This window comes from Hoplias malabaricus, chromosome 7 (genome assembly GCF_029633855.1).
Source record: "Hoplias malabaricus isolate fHopMal1 chromosome 7, fHopMal1.hap1, whole genome shotgun sequence".
NCBI classification, from domain to species: Eukaryota; Metazoa; Chordata; class Actinopteri; order Characiformes; family Erythrinidae; genus Hoplias; species Hoplias malabaricus.
In genome coordinates, this window is record NC_089806.1 from 17,596,481 (window position 1) to 17,617,723 (window position 21,243).

Below are 21,243 nucleotides of genomic sequence, written 5' to 3' on the forward strand. Positions count from 1 at the left end.
TTATGTGTCAGTAATGTTCTCCTAAAATTTGGCTGCTCCTGCCAGGGGTGACCACACATTCCCGGCTTGGCACTGTCTCAGGATGCACAACTGTCACTGGCTGGTGGACAATGACCCAAGACACAGCTCGAACAAGCCCACCATCTGTCACGACACTGTGCCCCCATATGGTGTGTCAATAATAATAGAAAAGATATATATTAATGCAATTAGGAGATCCTATCCAAAGCAAATTGCAAAATAGTTGGTACAGAGGCAGGTTTAACTAGTGTTAGGAATCTTACCCAAGGTGCTTTAGTGGTGTATGCAGGAAATCAAAGCCCTGAGTGCCACATGTCAGAGCAGCAGTGCCAATACCTTTAAGAAGGACTTTGAAAAATCTGTCAGCCTTTGGCTTTATTGCTTTGCCTCCACTGACTATGACTGAAATTACAAAGGAAGTTTCAGTGTGACACACACTCCTGCTGTGGAGGCAAAACACTCTCAGCTCACCTATAGACTCTGAACAGAAGCATGGAGAATGTGAGATTACCTATGACCAAATGCTCCATTCCTAGTATAAGAAAAATATATGAAACTGAGAAGGTATACACTACCCCCAGTACAACACTTTAGTTTCCTTAAACAATCTTTCAGTAGATGGCCTTATTTAAGGACTCAACTGAGTTAGTGAGTTGTCAGGAGGATTGTTTAGGATGTTTTAAGTGGCAATTGTAGGAAACAGCGGATACCGTATAAACACATTATTCATTCATTTATTCATTATCTGTAACCGCTTATCCAGTTCAGGGTCACGGTGGGTCCAGAGCCTACCTGGAATCATTGGGCGCAAGGCGGGAATACACCCTGGAGGGGGCGCCAGTCCTTCACAGGGCAACACAGACACACACACATTCACTCACACCTACGGACACTTTTGAGTCGCCAATCCACCTACCAACGTGTGTTTTTGGCCTGTGGGAGGAAACCGGAGCACCTGGAGGAAACCCACGCAGACATGGGGAGAACACACCAACTCCTCACAGACCCACAACCTCCAGGCTCCTGGAGCTCTGTGACTGCAACACTACCTGCTGCGCCACCATGCCGCCCTAAACTCATTATGGGCATTTAATTAACTTTTTAAAATGATGAGTGAATATTCATGTGTGTTTTGTGTGTTTATGCGGTATGTAATTGTAGTGGTAAAATGGTTGGTAAGGATATATATGTTCTTATGATAAGGTCAGATAACCTTTTATTGATTAAAGCATCACCATACTATACATAATGCACAAGAGTAGACATACATTAATCAGAATAAATAGGGCAGGGTTACTTAAGTGGGGTTACAGGAAAGTAACCGGGGTTCAGTTGGCATTTGGGTAATATTTTGCCTTACAGTGACTTACATATAACCTTCTCATATTAATATACTTTGAAAATGTGTTGTAGGCTAAAATCACATCTCAAGAATACTACAAAATCATGTCAGACAGCAGGCAGTTTATTTAAAATGACTTTCAGCGTAGTAGCTTTCAGAGGCAATAAACGCTTAATGTGCCAGGTTCCCATTATTACCGCTGTGAAGAAATCTGACTTGCATAATTCTCCATAATGGAGCATTTCGCACCAGACAACTCTAAATGACTTTATTTACATCAGAACAATTTTATTATGCAGAACTTTGGAAAAAAAATCAGTGGAATTCACTTTAGAGAGTGAAGGCATATTTTGTTCACTGTCCAAAAAAATACTTCACTGTCTTCAATTTTTCTATTTTTTTTTCAAAAGAGTAGACATTCTTCACTCCACGGTGATGCAAATTAATGTCAAGAGACTGGATTCACCATTTATACTCATCCACCTGTCACAGGATAAATATTAGTTGATGTGCTCAAATGATGAAGGAAAATGGAAATCATAAAAATCAAATGCATGTTTGTATACAAATAAATTCTTTTCTTCTGATTATTCCCAATCTCCTGCTAAAAAGGTGGTCAGAGAATGTGCTTGGCTTCTTAGCAAAATGTTCTTTCTTATGCACTGTCAGTCAGCTGCATATATATATATATATATATATATATATATATATATATATATATATATATATATATATAAATAAATATATTCAAGGTGACTTGGATATTTTAGCATTCGTTCTCGGGGTTGAATGTGTAACGTGGCAATTAATTGAGCTCTGCACAACTCAAGGGTCTCCTTCAAGGACATGGAACATTGGCTGTGAATTAGAGTCACATCTACTTACCACATACCGAGCACCTTTGTGACTGCCTATGAGCTCGAGAGCTGCTGGCTTACAGAGGCAAAGTGTCTCGCATACTCTTTACTGTCACCGGGAAATTAGGCTTATCTGCATTCAGGAGCTGGAAATGAGGCAGGACAGCTCAGAAAAAAACAATGCTTGAAAAATACACCATGGACCCCAGCTTATTCAGCCTTCTGTGTGGGAAGGACATTTATTACCAGGTGATACCCTGCAGTAATAGCCTCTAACTTTCTGAGACTTATTTATACTTGGAGGGACCAATAGGCAGTCTGTAACTGTTTGTCCAGTTCAGGGTCGCTGTGCTTATCTGGAATCGCTGGACACAAGTTGGGAATACAGCCTGGATGAGTGCCAGTCCATCACAGGGCAAAGCACACTCACACACATGGACACTACTGAGTAGACACTCCTAATGTGAGTTTATAGACTGTGGGGGAAAAAATGAACTGCCTGGAGGAAATCCATGCAGACACATGAAGAACACATCAACTCTGACCCTGTTTGTGTTGTGTGACTGTGAAACTACTGTTGCGCCACTGTGCCACCTTACTGGAATTGAATAAATAAAATAAAACGCAATAAAAATATTAAATGGATATTTTAAAAACATGTACATTTATGAAACGTAGAAATCAGCCTTTGGACTAACCTTATGGAGAAATGTAATACTTGTCCAGCGCTGATTTTTTATTAACACAATATTTGTAGATGCTCAGCTGCCTAATCATTGACCATAACAAGTGGAAATGGAGACCTTGCCCCTCAGTGCTGTCTTACATTTCCGAAAGTATGTGTAGCGTACTGAAAATAACATTTGCACTGATTTTAAGTGTTTTTCAGTGTGCATTGTTTTCTTTCTGTGTGCAATGTTTTGTTTGTGTTCTGAAGAATGAAGCTGTGATCTGCTCAACCTTGTCTTCCATAGTGACCAATTACCTTGACCTGTTTTTCACAGTGGAATGGCCTGGGGGTCAATAATTTGGGTGTGCTCTCTCTCTCTCTCTCTCTCTCTCTCTCTCTCTCTCTCTTTCTCTCTCTCTCTTTCTCGCTCTCTCTCTCTCTCTCTCTCTTTGTGCAGCCCTTTGCTCATATGTTCCAGTACAGTAAGGTCAACAATGCCATGGCTATTATTAAGCCAATAAATTCAGATAACTTAAATGCCCCATATGAGCAGGTTGTTTTGGGAGTGATTTTTACACAGTTCATTGATCCTCTCTTATTGATTGGCACCACTCAGGCATCATTTTCCCTTAAACGATTCTCCATCTGAGAAACAGGCAGAGGAAAAAATCCTGTCACATTCTCTATCCATGCTTAAGCGCCCGAAAGCTTGCTGGGGTCAGGCGTGAAAACGCGTTGGGGTCAGCTGAAACCCAATGGAACTCAGTGTACCGCATCCCCCTGGGCCCTGGAGCTATCCCAGCCTCTCTGAGCTGCATACATATCCATACATTTCTGCAGAGTGCAGTCAGAATCCCATAACACATGGCAAAAAACATTTGCTTCCAAGAAAGTACACTGGGGGCTTTTGGAAAAAGGACAGCTCTTGTATCCAATAATTAATCAGAAGCCATCTTCAATATTTAATATTCTGTGATGTATTATAAATGTGACATCCATGCTAATCTTTGCAGATCAGTTATCAGATATCAGAATCTGTTACAGCCCCTGGGCACACTCAAAAGGGTCATCCTGTCATATATCTAAGCTACAATATGAAGTAAATATACACTCTGTGCTAATGATTTTTAGATATGTTGAAACACTGGTGTGAAGGTTGATTGCATTCATGCGCAAGAACACAAGTAAGGTCAGGTACTGCTTAGTTTTGGAACACAAACCCCATTCCAAACCACCCTAAAGGTACTGGATAAATGCTCATCCCTCCCCACTGTCAGAAAAATTCTCTCTGGTGGTAACTTTGTTTGTCACTGTGTTTGTATTCTCAAGGGTACATATTCAGTACCTCTAGTTAGGGAACATAATTGTACCTTAATCTATTATGTTTGGAGATTTTTAAATTGTGTTGATTTCATACACCCCATTTCATCTCCAGGACTTGTATTTTATAATATATTATTTTATGAACTGCACTCCTGGCAAAGAGAGTGTAATATCCTTAACAAAACTGGACTTTAAAACGTCTGTTGTACCTTTTAAAGGTATATTCTGAAGTGCTCAGTTCCACAGATTGTTTCCCCAACGTTACGTTGAGAAAAGAAATTCTTTTAATGTAATTTAACATTTGCTCCAGCGAGCGGCGCTGACGTGTCCTGTTTGTAGCGCGGTTTGCCCCCCCCCCCATACTCGTATTCAAATAAGCCCCGCCCTTAGTTGCTGTGATTGGTCAAAAACTTGTACGCAGGGATAGGCGGGATTCCTTTTGCGAGTGTGCACTGTCAGCCAATCATAAAGCATTTGACGGGCACTCACAAGCCAGTCGCACATTAATAGGGCGGGTTATGTTGGTGACTTGTCGGAATATAGGTGGAAAATACACAGTCTTTTATTTCTTATATATATATTTTCCCAAATGAAATCATACACATGTACAATTGACGTCACAACTCTGTGTCATAAGTAAAACTTAATCTAAGAATTAATTTCTAGAAAAAAATCTGATTAGGATTTGGAACAGTGCTGGGATATTTAAACTTTTTTGTGAATAAAAAAAACTTTAAAGTTTAACAAAACAACACCACACAGCAATAAGGGCTTAGGAAAGGAGTAGTAAATGCAGTGTTTAAATGGCATGTTAATAAACAGTATATCCAGGATAAATATGGTACACAATCCCTAATGTTTTAAAGACTTCACAGTGATTTAGGGCTTTTGCAATTCAAGGTTGTCCAAAACAAATATAAGAATACCTTTTCTGAGTTTCTTCTTTTTGCCGAGTGAACCTGAAATTAAAGTGTTCTTTCCTTCTTAGTTTGAAAGATTAAGAAACTACTTCCAATCACTCGATAACTCAGAGTCCAATCTTCATGATAATGACCTACTGGCCACTCAGAGCGTGCGAAGCCACACGCCGCTGACCAATAGCTGCGCTGGAGGGTGGGACCTGCCGGAAAACGGGCGGGGAAATAAAATAATTAAATAAATAAAAGGCACAAAGCAGGGAGCGCGAAAGGGGAGGAGCGGAGCGGGAGTAAAGTGGCGGCGCTGAGACTGAGGCTGAACGGTGAAGAGGTGGAGAGGCTGCCGCTTCGCATCTCTGTGGCCAGGGAAGGACTGTGGGGGTCTGTCAACACATTCGAGAGAGGGATAGAAGACGGCCAGGAGCGGGGTTTAACTGCGCACTCGCCGCGGACCGGGAAACGTCCACATTTGAGGAAAACAAGGACGAAAACACGGAGGAGGCTGCGGCGGCAGTTTGTTGAGGTGAGGCTCGCTGACAGCTCTGGGCTCGGACTTTTTGGCCGTTTTTATCCGCTCATATTAATCATGCACATCTGTGGCAGCAATGCTTAGGGCGTGTGTTTGTCTGAGAAAATAGGAGTCTATTTTAATGCCTTACTGGGACTGGAGTGGTGTGCTTGTACCATCCTCTCCAGATGTGTCAGGATAAGCGTGTAGTGCGCAAGCGCCCAAAGCTCAAAACTTAGGCTACTGTCAGGGCTTTAGAAGCTTGGAGAAGACACTAACAGAGTAGAGTCTTCTAAAACACAGAGAAAACAGGTAAACAGGTCAGAATAGCCATGCCAACACTGTGCTGTCATTATGAAGGACTGTGTAGTGTAAGTATTATATGACCACGTTTGTGAAGAAATGCTGAAGGATGCGAGAAAGATGTAAACAGCAGATTTCTTCAGACTTGCTATATTTAGATAGTCAAGTGTGTAGATCATTTCAGAAGCTTATACTCCATGCTAACACCTAATTTTCACAGGGTTGACCCGTATAGTATTGAACATGGTAGAGCTGGCTTCCCAGGCATGGACTAATATAGTCCTGGCATACACAGCACCTAAATGGACACTCTCCAGTGAAATAAAAACAATTCAGGACTAGGTTTAATCCTTGTCTGGGAAACCACCCCATGGTAAACAATAATAATGCTACTCCAAAGGACATCAGAACTTCTGTTTATACAACTTCGGTGAGTGAGTAAGTTGACCCAACATTAAAAATCAGGTTTTATAGGATTGTACACTGCTAATCTGGGTTAATCTGTACCGTTTCAGAGAGTGTAGAGAAAGACTTCCAAAGAGCCTCTAAAAGCTACCTCACACAAAGCTGTTACTTGAAACGCCTACAGATAGAGTACACTGCCTGATGTCTCAGATGTTGTTTACAATAGTTTTGAGACAAAGTTTGGGCCAAAACACAAGTACACGCAGTTTTTACAAGCCAAAGGAACCCATTCTTTAATTTAACAAGACCACAATCACATATAAACACAGGATGCAGGATTACGGGTCATTTTGGAGAGTAAATAAAATGACACGATTTTTGTCGTAGACATTCTAACCCTTATCACAACCACTCAGGAACAAAGTTTCAGTTGAGTACTGATTCACAGAAGCACAGACACTTTTGAGGAACCTTCAGTCTTTTATACATTCATTTATTTATTTATTTGGTGTTTAGCAATGCAATCATTAATCATTAATTTTGGCTCAGTATTAATATGCTTAATTCCACTGTGAAATGGTACTTGATCTAAACGAACATGTGGACCTCAAGATGGATTGTAATAAGAGTGTCTGTGGACACCTAGCAACTGAAGGGGAAATCTGTATTTTCTTTTTGCCCCCCTCTACTTTACTGGTGTTAGGACTGGAATGTGTTTTCAAGCACACAATGTCACTATAATCTTTGTTCTGTCATACACTATTTTGCTTTTTTTTTCACATCCAGAAGTACAGGTACAGATGTATAGCTCATCTCTCTGGGGAATTTCAGCCTTGTCATGTTGGCTCAGCTTCCAGCGGCAGTCAGAAGGAGCAGACACCTACACTGATAATATTGGCAAATCTATCAGGTAGTGTGGTCACATAGAGGATTAAAGGCTTACGGCACGGTCATCCCAGAACAGGGCTGAGGGTCGGAACCAGCTAAAGTGAGATTCAGCTCACAAGCTTATAAACAGTGTGTGTATGCCAACGCACACATACCATTATGTACAAAATGTGATAGATTCTCACTCAAGCATTTGTATGCGAATCTGTCACAATCTAACCCCTAAAACTCATTCTGCATTTACTCCAGTTATCATACACTATTCCAGAGCATGGTAAGAAATTGACTTTGCGCTTCATAGTCTACTCAGGGGATGTATCGTAACAAATACAATACATCGTAGTCCATTGTACCCTTGAAACACCTAGAAACCGGAGACTCCTCTAAGTACCTGTATGATAATTCCGACTTCAGTTTCCATGCTTTCGTAAGTACGTTCCTCACATCGCAGTTTTATATTATACCACTATATACTAAGCCTTTAACTAATTTGCCAGACTTTTATAAAAATAGGTCAGATGTAAACAAAGTTGTACTTTGACGTGAAATGTTCCTTTGTAAAGAACATTAACAAGTCAAAGTTTGTTACAGTGATGGACAGAGCAACCAGACATCTGACGTGTTTAAGGCCTCTAAAAGCTGCATCACAGAAAGCTATTACATGAAATGATTATAAATATGCTTCTTGATGCTTTACACACATTTTCTGGCAGGCTTGAGAAAATCTGGTCTAAAATATACATGTAAATCCATTCACTACCCAGTAGTCTACACAGGGGCGTTGTGCAGTAGAATAGTATTCAGAGAAACAATAGCGGTGTACCAAATTCTAGGCTTGGTTTCTTGGCTGTTACGTCACTGAAAGCTGCTCCAATGTCAAGGATACTTCGTATACGGCTGAGAAATTCAGACTCCTTTAGGAGAGATTTGGTGAAGCACAATTAGCTGTGCATATCGTGGATGGTAAAATTACATAAAGTTTCCTGATTTGGCAAAAATATGTATATTTTTGGGCTTTTAATTGGTGCAGTGCTCTCCTCGAAACAGCTCCCCCATTTTTTTCCCCTTCATTTTGTGCTGCAGTCACAAGAGGCGGAGCCTTTCCATTGACGCTAACATACCGTCTTGTTACATTTCAGAGAAGTATTTTTTTAGTAGTTTCTTAGGAGGATTCTTTGGAGAACTGTCCAACTGAGAATCTGTATTTTTGAGGATAGAGCCTAGACATTGGAATGCAGCTTTTGTGACCTCTCGTTCCAACCCTTATTTTAATGATAGCACTAAAATTTTGTATAATAAACACTTCAAATGAAGCATTATACATATATTTGTTTACCTTTCTTCGGGTTACACTGAAAATTTGAAAAACTAACAGAATACCCCTTTCAGAGATATGGTAACTCTAGAATGTTAGTAGCTAAATAAGATTCCCCGTGAATCACTGTGTGTGTGATTTAATATGGGCTCACTGTAATGTGATGGACTGTGACTGACACATATTTGGAGCGCTGGTTGCATTGATATTTCCAGAATGTCTTTGTGGATGAACCAACTACAGCTGGTGCAAACCGTTGTAAAATCTGCTGTGGACTGTACATCAATAGGTTTCAATTTGTAATCCAGACTTCCTGATTAATACAGCAATCACTGATGAAATATAAATTATTACACCCTCCGATTACTTCATTTTTGTAGGTTTACATGTGAGCTTTCTGAGCTGGACGTGTGTCATGATTGCTTTAACATTTTTTCCTTATTATTATTTCATTTTCAAGAGATGCAGAATATGCTGCTTAATAATTCCCACGTAGTTATTTTTGTAATCTTAAATCACATTTTATTTAATATTTAGGCATCAATATTTGTAGTGTACTTACTTAACATTCTATAAATACGACGTCTTGCACAAATACCTGTTTGATGTATTTTAGCTGCATCGTGCCAGATACATGTTCTTTTACCCTCCCCCATCGTTGTCACTCAGGGATTACTGGTTGAAAGCCACAAATTGAGCAGCAGTAAAGAGAGAGAGTAAAATGGCACTGTTTGACAGGGTTGTTATGCTTTTGTGAGAATGGGCAGCCAACGCAGGGAAGGCCTTTGGTAGTGTTATTCAGTTTCAGTGAGGACATGGTCCACTCTTGCTTGGTTAAGCAAAATACAGATGGAGGATCACACTGAAAAAGTAAAAAGGCAGGATAGAAATACTTATGATTGAGCAGTAAAGCATAATGATATCTTAAAGCTCTAAGTTCACTGGAGAATAAATTAAAAGTACCAAGGTTATTTCTTTATTTAAACACCCTACCAGTCAAAAATACACAAAACGTTTTTCTGTGTTCTTAGTATTTTCCACATAAAGCCTTCATGCTAAATGAGCTTTGGATCCTCATAGGCCAAGTTTTAAAACAACTGGCTGTACTTATAGCCAAGTGTCAGCCAGTGTTTAAAAAAAAAGCTTTTTAAAGACCACATGCGCTTAATAAAATGTTTTTAAATAAGAACTCTTGGGAGTTTTTATTGTGAGAATACAGACGGATATTTTTGCTGTCTGTTTTTCCACCAGATTCCAAAGATTTCATTTGCTGACATCATAAATGAGTTTGAACCAATTACATTATATACACAGATTAGGTTGTGGGTTTGATTCCCGCTCCGGGTGACTGTCTGTGAGGAGATGGTGTGTTCTCCCCGTGTCCGCGTGGGTTTCCTCTGGGTGCTCCGGTTTCCTCCCACAGTCCAAAAAACACACGTTGGTTGGTGGATTGGAGACTCTCTAGGTGAATGTGTGTGTGTGTCTGTGTTGCCCTGTGAAGGACTGGCGCCCCCTCCAGGGTGTATTCCCGCCTTGCGCCCAATGATTCCAGGTAGGCTCTGGACCCACCGTGACCCTGAATTGGATAAGCGGTTACAGATAATGAATGAATGAACACCGATTAGCCATAACATTATGATCACCTTCTTTTCATTTTCAGTGTCACTGCGGCACTGGGAGTGATCTGCCACCCAAAATAATACCTACTTTTATTTTATTTAAATATTTTATTTTATAATAATAAAACTTTTAATTTATTTAAGAATATTAATACTGACAAAGGCAGTATATTTATATTTGGTGGTGTTGCCATGTTCCTAGTTTGTTCTTGGAAGTTTTTCAGTGGATTTTTTTACAGTTCATATCAACATTGGAATTATATCATATCGACCAAACTTAGGATACATATCCTGATATAAATTTTGGCCATATTGTCCAGTCATATCTATTCTGTGGTGGTCCTGTGGGGGTTCCGACAATTGAAGAAAAGGCTAAAATGGGGGAAAAACAAAGTATGCAGAGCAACGGATGAACTGGAGTTTGTAATTGTAGATGTAATATTCAGTGGCGCTAAGATGAGAAATGAAGAGTGAATATAGGACAATGTTATGCCTGATTGATGCATGTATATAATATTTAAAAAAGATTATTACAGATACAGAACAGGCCAGTATAGAAAGGAGTATGTGCAGTTAACAAAAAAAAAAGGTTACGATGAATTATACAGTAATGTCAGGTATATATTGTATTTCAGATATTTCATTTCCTCTTTAAATGGACAGAAGTTACATGCTGTACCATTTAAAGTGGAATTGAAATCTGGTTCAAAACCCTGGCATGTTAAAAAGGCAAATTCAGCCTTGTATCCTGCCTTGCAACATGAGTCATTTAAAATGGAGCGGAAAATACGGCGAAGATGGCGTATAAAACTCTAAAATGCTGTACCCTTTAGGGGGAGTGGAAATTTTGATTAAGACTAAGGAGGTAGATTATATCACTCCTTTATTTTTTTTTTGTGTGTGTTTATATTTAGCTCTGCTAAATTCTGTGATTGAACGAGCAACAAAAACATTGTAGGCTTATTTTATTTTTTATGGTAAAAAATTATGTTTGTTTTTCTGTTGCAATGGATATATTCTCCCCTTTTTTGTGTCTTTGTTATTTAGACATATGTAAGCACCGGGCTATTCAGTCACAGGAGAGTGCTCTGTTTCCTACAAGTGGTCAAAGGAGATATAAAGGATGGCTTGTGTTTGTAGATGTGCTCAGATGAATAAGCAATAGCTTGTGGCTAGAACTCCCTGTGGCACGCTGGTCTCTGATCCGTCTCCATATATAGACAGGTACCCATGAGGATGCATTGAGAGCATCAACTCAAGCTAAACAAACAGGTGAGGGAGTGGATATTCGGCATTACATGGGAAGCAGATATGGAAAGTTCCAGTAGGAAATGAACAATGAGAGAAGGGCAGTAAAAGACTATAGTCCCTTTGAGCATGACGCATAATTTGTGTGCTCAAGCCAGATAGTCAAACAAGTCTTCCTGAATGCTAGGGCCCATGATGAGAATTAGTATGCAGAATATTCCACCACAGTGGCCAAAGCAAAGGAGTAATATACTTGCTAATGTAGAAGGGGCCAAAGGCCACGAGTGAACTGCACAGTTTGCAAGCTCTTAAGAGGCCATGTGAGCCATTAGAGGCAGTCCCTGCTACCCATATCCTGCCTGATCTTTCACCCTCAACTCCCACCACACAGAGTGCAGTGAACAGATCAGCGGCCTCGCTCCACTTCGCATGCTGGATTTTGATGTCATATAATGCTGGGTGGAATAGCTAAAATTCAGCTATTTTACCAAATATATCACAGTATCATATCAGATGTTATTTTCAATAACCCGGTAGACCTTTCTGTTTTGCCGTAGTCCACTTGTACATAGCACTGAATAGAATCTGAGCTTTGTGTTTGTTACTATTGTATGTTTTCTGTCACTGTGTAAAAGATGCATTTCATTCCTGGATGTACTGTGAGGTTCAGAGTGAGTGTGAGTGTTATATGTTCTACTTGTTTTTGCTGTGTTTAATCATTCAATCATTCATTGTCTGTAAGCGCTTATCCAGTTCAGGGTTGCGGTGGGTCCGGAGCTTACCCGGAATCACTGGGCACAAGTCAGGAACACACACTGAAGGGGGAACCAGTCTTTCACAGGGCAACACACACAAACACACATATTCACTTACACGCTCACACCTATGGACACTTTTGAGTCGACAATCCGCCTACCAACATGTTTTTGGAACGTGGGAGGAAACCGGAGCACCCGGTGGAATGCCACGCAGACACAGGGAGAACACAACAAACTCCTCACAGACAGTTACTGGAGCTGTGTGACTGTGACGCTACCTGCTGCACCGCTGTGGTTAATCAGACTAACCCAAAAAATATATATAAATAAATATATATATATATTAACATTGATGCATTTTCTCGTTCAATATTTATTTTATGAAATGAACTAGATTCTAATCAGATATTTGGTTCTTTTTAGCTTAGCAAAATCAGGTTCTTTAAATATCAGATAAATGCAACAACAACACTGAGATGTCACATTATTAACCAGGAGGGGCTGATTAAACAGATGAAATAGCAGTGTGTTTATCTGCTTTAAAGGGTTGGAACAATTAGTGACCTTGTTTTCATTTAGAGTGTTTCCACAAAATATTACATAGCCAGTTTTAACAAGCCTATTTGGCCAATTAGAACAGCTGTTTTATTCTGTTCTGCTTCTCTTAACATGGCTCCAAAGGGAAGCTTCCACAGTGTTACAAATGATTGTACTGTTAACCATGGTATTGTTGTAGGTGTACATTTCATCCAACACTAATACCATACGCAAGTGAATCTTATTATGTTACCAGATCTCAGTGCATTCAGCTTGTATGTGCTGCGAGCTCCAGGGTAGTTAGCTAATTGCAAATCGATGTAGCTCCTTGCATTGCTCAAGTATTATTTCACCTTCCAAATATTGGATGGATGTGTTGTAATTTCAGTCCTCTTTTGGTCCTCTTTTGTCATCATTGCAGTCACTTAGAAGGCACTTCTGCTGTATTGCAGAGAAAGGAGGCCACAGTGTCCAGCTGAAATGACAGTTCGTAGTAAGAAGCTGGCAGGCTGGGTTGGAAAGCAGGGCAGCAGTGCCATCCTGATCAGAGCGTGAAGTCTTCTGCAGTCACCCTGAACCCCTCCCCCAACCCCGAGACTCTCAGCAGGGTGCGGAAACAGACGCCTCTCCATGCCTCAGCTACCTCTTCACTTCAGCAGTACTGCTGGACCCTTGCTCAGCACGTGCTTTCTTTCTGTTGTCTAAAATTTTTTCAAATTTGTTTTGTTTTCTCTTTATTTTTTTCCATTGCACTTCATGCTCCTTATTGTCCCCTGTGGAAAAGTTGAGATGGAAACAAGTTGTCAGACATCATTGGAAAGTGCAGTGGTGCTGAGGGCTGTTGGGCACAGGGGCATTATGTAATAATTTATTTGCCAAGTAAATAATTGAACTGGGCTACAAGGATAACAGCTCCATCTAGGGCAAAAGAGCGAACTCAGGTGGAAAGCCGAGCAGATGATTTATGATTTTCTGTGCCACGCGAAGCCTCTGTGGGCAGATCTGCTGCGGCCTGGAAGACAGCTACAGCACACTGCCCTTCTGGGGTCATTCTGGCCATTTAAGTATGGTTTAATCTAAATGTGGTTTAACCCACCTACCTGAATGTTCATTAAGTAGTGGTGTTTAAAGCTGCTGTTGACTGCTAGGATCTGAGGCTTGTTTGTTCTGTGCAGAAAGCCAGGCTTCAAAGAAACATTCCTTGCTGTTGTTAGACACTAACAGGACATGAGCACAACAAATGACAGGCAGCCTATGGAGTAGTTCTTAAATCATATGTTGATGTGTATTTTACAGGCACAGCACATGAACAGTGTTTTATACGGAGGTGATTTGAAGACTGGAAGTTTGTGTTTGATGATATACACAAACATTTAAATGCAGATTTGTGTAGAATGACCCTAATGAGGCCTGCTTGTGGACAACACTTGTCCCCAGTGAAAATGCAACATTATTGAGAAGTTTAATGTCACCTCAAAGATTTTATTTTAGAAGTTATTGCTGGGAAAATGTAATTTTCTACCGTTGGTTAAGGCTTTGACTGCTTTACATCCAAATTTGCAGATTTTTTTTTAATTTTTGAAACTTCAAGCTCACATTATGAAGCTATTATTGCAATATGAATAGCTTTACTAGCTGTTTACTGAGCTTTATTGACATATACACATGCAAGATAACAACAATGCCAGCAGTAACAATACAGCGAGGGCGTGGGGGACGGACTATGTTACGTTGTTGAATGTTGATAATTTTTTCTGTCTTATTTATCTTAAAAATCTAACAGTAAACAGCTATAACGGAACTGTAGAATATTTCAACAATTGGATGTGCTAGTGCACTAGTTCCAGTGAGCTCATAGATACACGCTCGGAGAGACAGACAGCCATCGTCAGCTCCTGGGGAGCAGTTGCGTCTTTGAATAGTTGAGCCGTGGATGCTAAGGGAAGTGACTATACTGTTCTTTTATATCCAATGATCACAGATTCCTGCCTTTTGTGGAGAGAGAATCGACAACTTTCTGACCCCAAGCCTGTTTCTCTAGCAATTAGACCACAGTGGCCCCTATTTTATCATTGTGCTTGCATGTGCTATTGTAGTTCACTTACTGGGCTTTTGGAGGTACCACATCTTGACAATGCAGTAGTGACTAATGCAAGACCGGTAGAGAATTCAATTTTGCAACCAGCTTTTCTCGGGCATAGAATCCACTTTTGCAGATGCTATTGTTCAAATTATCATTATTTTTTTTTTATCATGTTATTTATATTTAACAGATTATTTCTACTAGTAACATAATGAAGTGAAATTGACAAATGCATATTTTAAATACAGGAATTAAATATTTTTTTACCATTGAAAGAAAGAAGCAATTATAGCACAAGGATTCATGTGTGATAATGCTGCTCCATTCAGTCTTAGCATTAGTGCTATTCATACAGTTCAACACATAATGCCAATATAAGAACAAGTTTATGGTTTGCTGTTCATATATTAGGAGCAAAAATCTATGGGTCCTAAAACTATTTTTGATTATGATGTATTCTCTTGGGAGCACAGTAATAGGAAAATGTAAGAATATTTGTGCTTGATTATTTTTTTTGTTGTGGTAAAACATCTAAAACACACATTTCATGCTTTTAAAAATGGTTTTTATTTACAATACATTTTAAAATGCACTATTAAGTTAAAGTTTCAAAATATACTTTCATTCTTCATTCTTTCAACAACAACAACAAAACAAAAAAACAGCCTCTTTAAAACTCTTCATGTTTGTGATGATATTTTTTAGTGGTTTAAGTGACTGGTTCATATTACCTCACAGATATTATGATAGGAAATATTAAACACACACACACACACACACACACATAGACAGACATGCATTGTGGTTTCTTTACGCTGTATGGGTTGGGGTTTTTCTCAGTTAAAGATTTTTCAAGGCCAATTGTTTTATTGTACACTTAATAAAAAAATCCTTTATTTATATTAAAAATGAAAATCAATTGAATAATATGTGTATGTAAATATAGGTTCAATATGAATTTAAATACAATTTATAAAATATAAATGTATAAATAAAATATATATTAGGCAATATTGGAATGCAAATTGGATGAAACCCAGAGAAATATGATAAATATTTAAGTAATTAGTGGCTTGACATTTTTTCTCTTGTTCACAAAGGGAGGAGAATTGAGCAAGGATCGCATCTGGTGGCAGTGCCAGTGCCACGATGAATTTGAATAATGTGGTTGAGAATATTACTCATTGCCATCTTCATTTAGAAGTGCCAGTGAACACCATCACACATGGAGAAAAAAGGAAGAAGATGCCCTGGTGTTGGTAGCTGGCTGTGGATATTAACATAGTGTGAAGTAGTAGGGACGTGCTCCAAAACAGGGCTGCCCACAGCCGGCCGTCTAACACACACTCAAAAGTAGCTGAAAGCAGCGTGATTTTTGCTGAAATGTAACACCTAGGAAAAAGAAAGCTGAGAAGTGTAAAAGCAGGAAAATGGATGGCTTCCATGGTAACAGTGCAGGGAGTATTTGATGATTCTGCTAATAGCAGTTAGGAAATGTGTACATCACTGTTTTTATGTTTTTGTTAATTATGGTCTCTTTGGATCTAAATTGTTCAGAGATGAATTCAATGATTACTTTTTCATCTTCTATGATTGCTTTTTTCACTGTAGTTTAGAAAATTGAGGTGGTCTCTGGGCTTTGCTCTTGAGGTGTGTGATATAATTGAAATTATTTTTACAGTCATGTTCTAAGCATTGTAGGTGTATCAGTGGACTTCTTATCAGGGCTTCATATCGGATTTTAATGAGTTTGCAGTCAATTTACTGAATCAAATGGATATTGTTCTCTGTCAGGATCAGTGTTGAGAATAAGCTAATTTTAGTTGAAATAACCATCACTTTGAGATGATGGTTTTAATTTGAAATGTTTGAGAAAGATCTTCTGGAATGAGGATGAGTCCTGTTGGAACTCTGCCCCAGCAGCCATACTTGTAATGAAGGCAGAGTGAAGCAGGGTAACACATTATTAATGGTAAGCCTTTATCTCATGGCCTATAATTGGTCTCTGGCGATTGCCAAGTATTTTGATTAAGAAACGGCATTAAACTGATGTATTATGTCTGCAAGTTGGTTTATTCGTCAGATAGCTATTGTAATGAATTGATAATTACAGAAATGATTAATTGCTTGAGTTTCTGTTGACAGATGAACAATAATTGTTAAATGGAGATTTCAGTGCAGTTCGGGAAGTGATTTCAGAAGTCGTTTCAGATAAAAATGTTTCGTACACATGTCCATGAAAAGATGAAAAACATTCAATGAAATATCTTGTATGATATTTTATGTGACAGTATCAGGTTTGAATTGTGACGCATAATTCTGTTTGCAGAAGACTTGATTAAGTAGAACAATAGAAAGTACAACAGAATTCATTCTTTCTGTTTGTTTTTCAGTATTATTCTTTCATAATTGAAGATAATCTACCATGCATTTTTCTTTATTAATTTCATCGTCTAGTGACTTGACATAAAAAAGCCTCATCCGCTGATGATGTGCAATCTAACGCTTGGAGCAAGATTGAAAGGGTGGAATTGTATAAGTGGGAACCAATGAGGGAGTAAATGATCTTGTGTGGAATAATAGAAACACATCCCTCATTTTGTGACAAAGTAAACATTTTTCTGATTGTTATCAGCGATGGGTCTGGAACAGAGTGGAACATGTTTGTGCAAGTACAAAACAGGTCACGTAATGTGCGAAATAAGCAAAATGGGAAATGTATTTTTCTGCCCAGAGTCAATCTGATGAGATTAACACTACCCTTCGGTTCTCTAAAAGCATTTAGGTTGGCAATGATTGCATTGGGAATCTCATTATGTTTGTATTAGTTAGAAAAAGAAAAGATCATTGTTCTCAATCTGTTCTTACTTCATGTTTGTGATATTCTTGGATTTCATTCATTTCATAGTTATTATGCCATGTTATTTCGTTATTTTTTTTTTTATAGGGCAGATGGCATTTTGCTCTATGTAACCCCCACTATTTCACATGTGCATATCAATCACTTGCTTAATTTTGATTTCATTTTTGATTATGGGGTACACATTTCCTGTTTTTCCTTTCACAAAAAGCATTGTATTAAGACCCAAACATTATTATTATATTCCTACTAGCACCAATCCTGATATTAAAGTTCTAAAATTCCTAACTATAAAACTCCCTAAACTGTCCAGTAATATTGCATATAAAAATATAAGCATATTGTTATATTTCTGTTGTACTGTGCAAAAGTCTGAGACCAGATTTCATATATTTCATTTCAAAACAAGTACAAATAATTAATTTTAGGACATTTGGTTCAATTCCAGGAAATGGAAAACTGAAGGGAAAAGTATATATTATTAAAGATTTAGAAAACATAGGACTCATAAAAACTATGCAAGACATGGAAACTGTATAAACACCAGATAAACAGTACTCAGTGCTTTCATCTTTGAGCAGAAATGGGTGAATATCAAGCTTTGCTTTTGCTCCAAATCTCAAATAAATAATAAATAAATAAATAAATAATAGAGGTGTTTGTGTCCATTCTTTCACTACAGAAGAATTCTTTGGTCTGAACGAATATGTAGCAAACAAGACCTCATTATTTGGTGAATAAATAGGCAAGAAATGTCCAAAATAACAAAGAAACATAGCAGCTGCTCCTGGTCTAGAAACAATGGAGTGACTAATCAAGACTTTAACGTCACTGAATATGTCTGAGATTTCACACTGAGCTTTAGAGCTTAGAATTTCTTCTTTGACTGTAAATAACATAGTGCTGCACTGTATTGATTACAGTTCTGTATTTTTTATTTAAACTGTATATTCTGATGATTTAAAGAGTCATTTTCAAATCAAATAAACTCAATAAGTAAATGGTAATATTGCAGTTTTGTTGGTGAAGGTGCCCTTATGTACAGCTGAAGTTATAATTCACTGTTCTCATGCTAACTATGAAGTTTAGAATGAAGTAAACTGAAACTCAGAGCATGAGAACATATTGATGTTATATAGTTAAACTGAAGCCATCGTTACTGGTTATCTAACATAGTAGACAGACGCTAACATGCACAGCAGTCTTGGTGTGGACTGGTACATTGATCACTAAGCTGAACACGCAAGTCGTCATATAAGCCAGTGGCACTTTTATTCAGGTCACCCTGAATAAACATTTAGCATATGGGTCTTTGTCAGTGAAGTACATTCCTTTACAGAGATGTCTGCTTGATTTTCCTTGAGACTGACTTTATAAATCTTGACACAGACCTGCTTTAGTTCAAGTTCAAGTGGATTTTCATTTTTATTTCAGCTACATACAATTACACAGTGAAAGGAAGCAGTGTTCCTCCAAGACCACGGGGCCAATATAATGAGACATATGCAATATTATACAACACAATATACAGTATATAGACCAGCACCACGTGTACTAAGGCATAACCGAGAGCACTGACCAGTTAAAATGAAGGCAGGCAGAGAGATGTAACATCTGATGACATAAATAATATAAACACAGCAGTAAGTGAGGTAGCAAATGTAGTAAAGTCAAATTTTAAGGCAATTTTAAAGAGTACAGGCATTTATTTATAGTACACTCTTTTTGGAGGTTCTTTTCATGTTGATGAGTAACAGAGGCAAGACCTCTTAGCTAGAAATCATGGCCCCATAACAGCCTGAGAACACAATGCAAAAAATTACCACAAAGACTTACACTGTGACAGACTCAGAGAAGCTTGGTGGAATAACAGTAGAGGCTTTGTTTATTCTGGACAAGAGTTCTCTTTGATGTGGCACCCCTCCACACAGGACGTCAGCTCGGCAGCCTACTGCAAACAGAATTGTTCTTCACTCGGAGTGGTATTCCTTTCTTGACAGAAAGACCTATTTATTTTAGGATATAATCTTCATTATTCCATGTCACTTTTAATACTGTTTTAAAACAAATAAGCCTATTAATTATATCAGTAGTGGGCTGAATATAAGGTCTCCTCATGGAAAGCCTAATATAAACCAAAAAATATGAGCCCAGTCTAAAACAGGTGACACGGTGTGAATTCTAGACTGGAAGTGTGAGGAGTAAGGCTGCTTAGCAGAGAATATTGAAATGATGTTGCCACTGGTGACATTTAATAAAAAAAAAAAACAAAACAAAAAAAAACTAAATATAGAAATGTAGAAAATAATTGCAGTGAATTATACGTTGCAGAATATATTTAAACTATAGATTATGTTTTTAATGTATTGGCACTTCAGTATCAATCTGTTTTTACTGTTTCCTTTTTTACTGTTTTGCACAAAAAAGAGTTCCTGTTTAAAGGAAACCATTTAATTTTGTGAGATTATAAAAAAAATAACATGCCTTCCACTGAATAATCAGTTACTTTAAAATTTAAAGTGGAATGTTTACATTTCTTTCTTTATGTTAAAAGGTTGCCTTTAAGGTAATTTTAAGAGAATTAATACACTCCAAACAAAACGAGCTATTAGGATTTTAACATTATTTTATTATAGGAATATTAATATTCTAGGCTTGTAATAATAGTTGTATTAATGGTCATTAAACTGCTGTCTGATACTTTAAAACCATGTTAGTTTAAATATGATTATATTATAATGTGCAGCACTAATTCAGGTTGTTACTGTGAGTATCTCCTTACCAGTTTGCCCTGCTTCCTCATATCTATGTATTAACCCAGCTGTTTTTGTCTTTGCAGGAGCACCTGACAGTACTCCAAGGATCTCATTAGACTGTGATGACCATCATAATCTTCCACAGACCCCAGGTACTGCACTATTTAAAAAGCTCTGATTTTTTTTTCTCATTATGAACTTTCAAAAAGCAATTTCACAAAGTCTGTACACGTTATTTAGTCTACAAATTGCCAATAGCCTCTTTTACATTTATTATTATTATTATTATTTTTAATTATAGGCACCTTTTAACACTTTGTAGTTACATTTATTGCAGTTATAGAGGTTAAAGAAAAACACTTATATATGAATTTAAATTATTTAAAATTTGTAGCTTTGTGAAATAGATTACGTATGTGAATTTCTACGGTTTTCATTAAAATTATGATTATAAGTAGAAGATAAGATATATTATGGCAATATAAGTATTTTAATATGATTTTAATGAAATTATTTTTATGCATATAGTTTTGTTTAGTGAAAAAAAAAAAAAGAACACATTTTCCATATTTATGTCACTGTTCGTTTGGAATCGGACACAAGTGAAGTTCACATAAATCTGTTGATATAAAATTGAATGTAAAATTAATTTATTATTCAGTGAAGTGTATCTTTATGTGATGTTTTTTAAAGAGTGTGGCAACTTAAGGGTACTAACTTCTAAGAGTTAAATTCTTATTAAATTATGCATTTTTATTCTGTGTAAAAAAAAAAAGGAGTATAATATAATTGTGTATAATTTTTTATAATTTTTTTTTTTTAGCTTGCGCATT

At 37.7% G+C, this 21,243-nt stretch overlaps 1 protein-coding gene across 1 annotated transcript in view; it reads left to right on the plus strand.

The window, feature by feature from the left end:
• The first annotated feature begins 5,428 nt into the window (after nucleotides 1-5,428).
• Nucleotides 5,429-21,243, plus strand: part of LOC136702497 (kelch-like protein 29) — a 216,394-nt gene continuing 200,579 nt past the window's right edge. The window contains exons 1-2 of the mRNA XM_066677586.1: nucleotides 5,429-5,653; nucleotides 20,494-20,562. The gene's annotated coding sequence lies outside the window, so the exon portion shown is untranslated. The remainder of the gene's footprint in view (nucleotides 5,654-20,493; nucleotides 20,563-21,243) is intronic.